We start from the raw sequence: 8,995 nt of genomic DNA, 5'->3' as shown, positions 1-8,995 counted from the left end.
GGTTACTAAGAAATGGTACACATGAAATTCACACTCATGGAAAGCTATGTGTAAGATTAGAGAGAAAGTTAATCACCTTACCTATGGAAGATTGACAAAGGGGAGATATCATTGTGGTTTGATAAATGGAATAAACAAGGCCCTCTATATAAATATCTTCCATGTGATGTCGAACCAAGTAAAACTCTTCTTGTTGAGGTTTTTTATGATAACCAATGGCACTAGGATGGGTGGGATGTCTTTATCCCTAATCAAGTACTTACCTATATGATCTACTCTATGACCATCAAGCTTTACCCTGAGTTATCGGATAGAGCCATATGGACTTTAGATAGCGAAGGCCATATCTCCCTGGGAGTTTCTAAGAGAAAAAAGAGTTATTTCTTAGATCAACAAGATGATCTGGCAAAAGAAAATTCCATTTAAGATGAACTTTATATTATGGAGAGCCTTTAGAGATAAAATCTCCATTGATCAAAAAATTGCTAAATTGGGTATTCCTCTTCATCCCAACTGCAGTTGTTGTGTGGTCCCGTTGGTGGAAGACATTGATCATTTTTTTAGTCTTGGAGACTTTGCAAAATCCCTCTGGAAGGTTGTGTCTAGCCCTATAGGCATCGTTGTCTCTAACATGCCGCATAGAATGATACTGATTAAATAGTTGACCTGGAAAGTTGTCAACCCAGTTCAAGCGGTCGTGTTCAAAAGCATCCCTGTTCTAACCTCGTGGGAGATCTAGAGTAGTAGATGCAGTGCGAAATAGGGAAAAGAATGCCACAATCTAAGAAGATCTCTCTCTTTAATATCTTTCAACTTGCTCATATAGTTAATAATCATTTTCACTATATTAACCTTGAGGAAAATTGGTCTAATATTTGTATGCCCCTTAATAAGAACGTCTCCCACAAGAAGATTGTCACCATTAAATGGAGCGAGCCGCCCTTAGAGTTTGTAAAGCTCAACACGGATGAAAGTTGTAGGCAAGGAAAGTGTGGAGCAGGAGGCAGGAGGAATCATCAGGAATCACAATGAAAAATTAATTTGTTCCTTCACTAAACCACTGGGGGAAGGAACGAGTAATTGGGCAGAGGCTTCAGCCCTTCTTGGTATCAAATGATGCGTAAAAACTGAGTTCAAAAATGTCATGGCCGAGAGCGACTCCAAAAATGCTATTCGATTGTATAAATACTAATGACAAAATTTCGTGGAGGATTATGGATAAAGTCAGAGAGATTAAAAAATCCTAATTAGCTCAAACTCTTCTCTAGTCCACGTATTCAGGAAATCCAACAAAGTGGAAGATAGAGTTGCCTCTATGAGACACATCATAAATCAATCCCAACTTTTTCAGGAGGCAAAGGATGTGCCCGCTCTAATAAGAGGCCTCACCAATGTGGACAAATGAGAACTAGCGGCCTTTCGAAACTTAAAAAAAGTAACTTTGAACTATGCTTCAATCCACCTTGATGTACAATTCCACTCTTGTTTATGCCTTCACATATTTTTTGAGGAACTCCCTAAAATGTATAGCCGAGGGCTCCTGCCCTTTGGGCTTCCCCAACCTCTCACCCATTTTGCTCATGGTTGCTTTTTGCTCAATTCTTACCGTGGGAAGATAGTAATGCCTATCTTCCTGGTCTTCTAGAGAGCTGGGGCTTGTCCAGCTGCTCTCCTGTCCAAATTGCGGTTTTTTTTGATGTTGAATAAATAAAAGCAATTAGTAATTGTTATGTTACCGAGTGTAGAGATTACCTCATTAAAAGGTATTTTCCAAGAAACAATCTACAAACATTCAAATCGATATTGAAAGATATGCCTTTATGCCAAGCTTTGGTGAGGTCAATGTTCTTCTGGTTGCTGTCTTGTAACATTTTAGTCTACGTTGTTGGAGAATTGGTCATTGTGAGTCACTCCATATGGTCTAATCAGTATGTTGATACAATTCATATATTATTTTATGCATTGTAAAAAATTAATTAACTAAATTTTGCATAACTATATCTAGTATTATAATATTATTAATTCCATTACTTACACAACTCTCTTAACCAAAACATTTTCACTAGTACTATATTTAACATATTTTAGCAAGTATTTTGCCTTATTTTTAAAATTACTAATTTTACTTTTTATGATATTACCTATAGTTATCTTGTTTTCATATTATCGTGTACACAAGTTAAACTCAATTTTATCAATTCTTCTACTTCTAGATTCGCCTCTGTCCAGAGTTTCAAATAATTTTACCTAAATTATTTGAATAACTTAAAAAAGATGATCAGGAAACAATGAATTATTAACATTAGTTTCCTCCGATAATATTCAAACATCTTTAAATATTTTGCATAGTGCATAAAAAGAGTTCAATTTTAGGGATGACATATTAAACCGCGACCAACCCATTTGGCGCTCCTAGTTCAATTCAATTTAGCGCCCATACTCTATAAAATTCTTAAGCAAGAGTGAAAGAAGTTCCAGTATTTTCCACAAACTTTCTAGCTCCTTTGAACCATCTCTTGTCACCAGCTTGTGCTTTGCAAATGTAAAGTTTGCCATCATTTACTGTGGCTGTGATTAACTGGTGCTTTCCACCTTCAGCTCCATCAGCAGTTCTTGTTAATACAGACAAGTAGTAATATTGTTTCCCTCCTACTGTTGCACTAGATGTCTCTAAGATGTTTGCAGTGGCCACTGCATCTGATTCAAATCCACCCTGTAGTGTTTCAAATTACACATCATTTTTGTAACATAAATAAAACTTACATATAGTGGCATATCAAAAATCTAGGGGTTCCAGAAACAAACAACGTGATCTTATTATATGTATACATTTTTATTTTATTTTTATTTTTGACAAATATAGACATAGTTCGAGCCTATCTGCTACATAAGTTGAGAAATGCGAAAATTCTAGCACAATATTTTACAAATTGATTAAATATGGTGAGCGAATTTTCCATCTCCAAGGAATTTATTTAGTCCTATGTCGGTTTTCACCTTCAATTCCAAATTCCGTAAATTCCAGGAAAATGGTTTTGTAGTTCTAGAGTGTAACTTCAAAATGAATCTGTAGCAGTCATACTTTACATTTCTTCTTGGGAAAATAATACATAGATATGTCATTTAACTTGGTTTCAACTGATATTTATGTCTCAACTTTGAGTATGCACTAGTAGATATTTAAATTTGTATAAAACTGAACAAGTAGACAAACACATCCTAAGTGACAGAATACACGTAGGACGCCATGTATGATGTGGTGTAGGACACAAATGTAGAACGTCGTAGGACACACGTGTCTATTTGTTCAACTCTATACAAGTTTAAGTGTCTACTTGTGTATATTCAAAGTTGAAGGGCATATATGTTAGATGAGGCCAAGTTAAGAACACATTTATGTATTATGTCTTTTAAATATCAGTTAACTTGGTTTCAACTGATATTTATGTCTCAACTTTGAGTATGCACTAGTAGATATTTAAATTTGTATAAAACTGAACAAGTAGACAAACACATCCTAAGTGGCAGAATACACGTAGGACGCCATGTATGATGTGGTGTAGGACACAAATGTAGAACGTCGTAGGACACACGTGTCTATTTGTTCAACTCTATACAAGTTTAAGTGTCTACTTGTGTATATTCAAAGTTGAAGGGCATATATGTTAGATGAGGCCAAGTTAAGAACACATTTATGTATTATGTCTTTTAAATTTTACTAATTACTCATATGGAAAGAAACTATTTTACTCTGCTCCATTAGTTAGACTACTCTGGAAACAACATGACAAGTCAGTTGTATCAAAAAGGGCAGCCCAGTGCATTAAGCTCTTGCTATGCACAGAGCCCGAAAAAAGACCCGACCACAAGAATTTATTGTACACAGTCTATTGTACAAGTCAGTTGTATCAAAGAACCATTAATCATGGTGAACTAAAAGCAATAGTAATATACATAATCAACTAAATAACTCACCTCTGAATCAGTTTTGCCAGAGTAAGCTTGTTTTCCTAGCAGATAATCTACCAGCACAGAAACGCTAAATCGATGCTTGATCAGTTGTGAGCAAACAAAGAAGCCCTGCAGTTGTTAGTAAAGCAAAGTGAAAACTCCAAGCTGAGAGAGAGATAATTACCTGAGAGAGGAACTGTTCTGGTGAGCCATAATCAGTGATGGACTTCTTGTTAGTTGGAGTGATTGTGACAACGACATTGCTAGTGGCATCAAAGTTGTCTTCATATCTAAGAACCTGACCAGGGTACTCTACTTCCTTGCTTGGATTCCATTTCGATAGGATTTGCAGCTTGAATCCATCTCCATTGTATGGCAAGAAATCGGTGTTTTGTCTTTGGCTTCCCAATAACATTTGCTGCATCACAAAAAACAACATTCACAAAGCATCCAGCTTTAACTGGCCACACCACAAGGGGTGTAACGTAGACAACCTACCCTAATCCCAGAATGCTTCTTGCTTAATAACAATCCTCAAATTTGTCTCATACAAGGAATCAAAACCATCTTCATATCATTTTCCAGACATCAAATCGGTATATATCCTCGATATATAGGTGAAATTCTCGACACCTACAAAGATCTCCCATGAATAACAAGCTGGATAATTAGGCTTGACAAATTGCAATATCCCTCTTTTAATGTTTTGATTCTTTCACAAAAGGATATGATGGTATAACAACAATATCTTGTTCATAGAGGAGGTAAGGCATCATGAACAACAAAAAGTTTTACTATCATGCATTCTATTAAGACTTAATGTTGGTAAAGAATTTTAATTACTATCTAACATAAAGTTTGACATAGTATCTTGAAAAATAGAGTAATCACTTTCACTTGCTATACATAATTAAAAATGGAAACATATCATCTACTAGCTGTCAAGATTATCCCAAACGACCATACAGAGTTTCATCCTCTTAAGGGCTATTATTGAAGGTTGTAGATTCGTATACCTGCTGGAAGTTAACAAGGTGACACATTATCCAGATTCGGAGAAGCAAACAAGTGTGCAGACTTTTTCGCAAATGAAAGTCACTGTCATGAAGAAGACTTACTTGTATGGGGAAAAAATGATACAAAAATCTTCAACTAGGATTACAGTTGTATTACACGCTAAACGCTTCTATTACGCCCTCTCCCTTTTCAATATAAGACATTTCTTTATATATTGAATAGCACTATCAATATTTTATCCGTATTTGATCCCACTTAATTGGTAAAAAGTCTATAAAGTTGAACTCTTTTTAAGAGTAATTTTGGAACATTATAAAATTTTCTCATATTTATTAAATTTCGTGTCTAATTAAATTAGATGACATAAATTAAAACGAAAGAAGTAATCTTGAAAACATATTTTAAGTAATTATACATGGGAAAGTGCAGGAATACCAGATTCTCCACAAGCAGCATCAGCAGGGGAAACTTTGGAAGCAATAGCAGCAGCACCAATGAGGAGGGTAAGAGCCAATCTACGAGAGACAAAAATATGATTGTTGGCATTATCATCTTTTTGGGCACAACAGACCAATTGGTTAGGCTTGAGGGGTAAGACACTCCTTAATGGTACTAAGGGAATTTTAGACAGTGGATGATAGTGTAAGAAACATTGAGTGGACCAAGCCATTTGATTACTCTCGAAGCTACTATACAAGCCCTTTTGTTTTTCTTTTTCCTTATTTAGCTTGAAATTGAATTTCTTTGTTATTTTCTTATTTTCTGCTAGAATAATGATCAGGGAATGTGTTTTTGGATTTATTTTGTGACATATGAAAGGGAAGTTAATTGGTGGAGTTTTCTAAGAGGATTTGAATGTGGAACAAAGTGGATGTTAGTAAGATTATATATATAATAAGGGATAAGGTTATTGAGGATATCATTGGTGTCAAGTGAACATTCAGAATAATTCTAGCTTTTTCTTATAGATTCTAGTGCAATCTATACGTTTTACATACCAACAAAACATAATAAGAATAATTCATTTATTTTTATTAAGATTAAGATAATAGAATTTATTGGATATTTAAATAATTAAGATATTATCTTTATATTTAAATATTAAATAATTAAAAACTTTTATTTTTTAATATTTGAATATATATATATATATAATTTATTTATTTATATACATAATAAATATATAATTATAACAAAAAATTCATTACTATTTAAAAATATAAATTTTAAAAAAATAAAGAAATGAAATATTTATGTTCGCTAGTGATAATGGAGAGGATTTGTTGTGATGGTGGTGATAATGATTGATGATTGTGTCTAGTAATGCTGGTGGAGATAATGTCACGATCCAACCAACCGGGCAGTGTGGGCACCTACTATACACCCTAAGTGGGAGAATACTTAACCATTCGAGGAAAATATTGGAGAAGTTAAAATCAAAGGCTTGAACAATTTAACCAAAATTTCTAAGGAAAATTATATTTAATTTGGGTTACACAAAACCCCCAAGGATGCTGGTCAAAATAGGTACAAGAGCTGTTAAGAGTAGAAATAAAATAAAGACCAATGGCCCAGCTTCCACCAAGAGAAGGGAAAAATAGAAGCTGCTGAAGGATCACCTTTGTCTTCACCTAAGAGACATAACTGATCCTGCAACCAGACTATCCCAAGTGTCATAGCAAGAGTAGTATCAGTACAAACAACACGTACTGGTAGACATCATCGTTCAATATGCTACCCGCCGCATAGTATATGAACAGAAAAATAAGAGATACCATAATTATTAAACTTTATCATATTGTTCATCCCAACCAAATAAGTACACTCTTTACTTCCATCTTAAGGTGTTCCTCACTCTAAATTTCAGAGTTCCACAGCCATTCTAGTTACAATTTAATATCTGTGGGTTTAAACCCACCATACCGCTGTTCATTTACTATAACAGACCCCACCTAACAACCTTAACCATGCAATGATTTCACCCACTATTACTAGTCCTAGTCCAACAGTCTTACAACATAAAACATATCTCTCTCACAATCACACTCTTCCAACTAACCTGAGTTATAGATAGTCACTATCCCTATCAAGTTATTCATGGACATCACAATGGTAAAACTCTCTGGCTACTAGAAACCACAACTTCTACGTGTATAAATATAGAATACGATTATACCATATAAATCACATCTAGGCCTAGAAGGGCCTATTCTCTTATCCACAAATCAGTTTGTTTCAAGATCATCACCCCTAATAACCAATACCCATCAACTCAAGTTTCATTTACAGGTCCTTAGTCAAGGGCTCATTTATCCCTAACCTTATTAGTTCATGAAAGTACAGATATCACTAAGTCCAACAACATTCAGCAATATCACAACTCAATAGTTTTCACATGTTATAGCTTCACACAAGGGTCCTCTCACGGGAACTATAAACAATCAACTTTGTGTCAGAATGTGACACTCAATTAAAATATGTGTCAAAACGTGACACCCAATCCAATTATGTGTCAAAACGTGACACCCAATCCAAATATGTGTCAAAACATGACACAATATCCAAGCATACCACAATCACAAATACATTCAGTATTAACAGTATTTATACTACCAAGAATAGGTTCATCAAAAAACAGGCCATTGAGTGATGATTTCACACATAATCTAGCATGTTTTCCTATTTATATACACACATGCATATCATGAAGCATTTTAACAAGTATATGAAACACATATAGGAAACTAGATCATCACCTACATTACCAAACCTTTAGGGTTTATCAACAATCTCTACCTAGTTTATAGTCACGTATACGACACTATGCCTGTTATAAAATAACCATCAATATGCAATAATGTCACCACTAAAACACTTTTCCAAATTATTATAGCACCTTTTTACCCGATCACATTCGAATCAGACACTCACACAATCAAATTTCTACCCGTGACCCACAACTTAATTATATGATTTCTCGTTCAATTCCTTTCTACACTACACAGTAGGTATAAACTTACTACTTAGTAAAGAGAAGTCTAGCCTATTTGGGTGCCAAACAATTCATGAAGAGATAGTGCTATTAAAATCATTGATCCTCAACGTCCTATGGTAAGATCGAATTGAATTTCACCGGTTGAAGCCTTCTAATTGCGAAGATTCCCTTCCTTCTTCTCCCTAGGTCAGGAGCAGCCTTTTTGGAGGGTTTTGCAGAAATCCTCGCCTCTAAACTCTACTTGGGAGAAATGGGGAAAATAATAAAATTTATTACTTAAGTTCTGTACCACGACTTTTCGCTCTGGAGACCTTATTTCAATTGTAGAGGCGCCGCCCTAACGGGATCATCTCGCTTTGGCAGGGTGATAGGACCCAGTCAAGCCAAATTCTTGTGAATTTCTTTTTAATCATGATTAACGAAAACTTGAGTCATTACGATAGATACCAATTTACCCTTCGTTCGTCCCCAAATGACACACAAGACGAAGGTACGAACTTGTTGGGGCACGCTAGAAATACGCATTATTACTCGGGGCATAAGGAAAAAGTTCATGCTCTCAAAATTACAGGCAAATGAAATTACCTCGAAGACACGCTCAATAAGGATTACTTAAAAGAAGTGGACTCACTTTTCAAAACACACTGCCCCGCCTCATTCCACTTTGGCGGGAATACTCCCGCTGGAGTGGCACCGCTGGAGTGGAAATCCTACCGCTCTAGTGGGGTGACGCGAATCAGTATAGGGTGGGGGATATGAATTGTTTCTCCCCAATCTTACATTCCCTCACTCAAATCCTCCCCAAACTCTCTCAAACACTCCACTCTAATCATTTTTGCAACGGTAAGAACTTGTCTTTAACTTTAATTTAATGCTATTATTTACATTCTAGTGCTTACAATGTCAAGAATCAGTAAAATCAAAGGCCCAGTGGGTAGTTTTTGACTCATTTTTGAAATATTTTGCTTGAATTGCTAGATTAACGCAGCATGGATTTTCCCTTTACGTCCACAATGTCTCCCTGATGTCTTC

The 8,995-nt window shown here is 35.3% G+C and overlaps 1 pseudogene; it reads right to left on the bottom strand.

The window, feature by feature from the left end:
- Nucleotides 1–2,286: 2,286 nt before the first annotated feature.
- Nucleotides 2,287–5,803, bottom strand: LOC129876349 (oxygen-evolving enhancer protein 2, chloroplastic-like; annotated as a pseudogene).
- Between the last annotated feature and the right edge of the window lie 3,192 nt (nucleotides 5,804–8,995).

This window comes from Solanum dulcamara, chromosome 2 (assembly GCF_947179165.1).
Source record: "Solanum dulcamara chromosome 2, daSolDulc1.2, whole genome shotgun sequence".
NCBI lineage: Eukaryota > Viridiplantae > Streptophyta > Magnoliopsida > Solanales > Solanaceae > Solanum > Solanum dulcamara.
The sequence above is the reverse complement of the archived record's forward strand: the minus strand, read 5'-3'. Positions and strand labels throughout refer to the sequence as shown.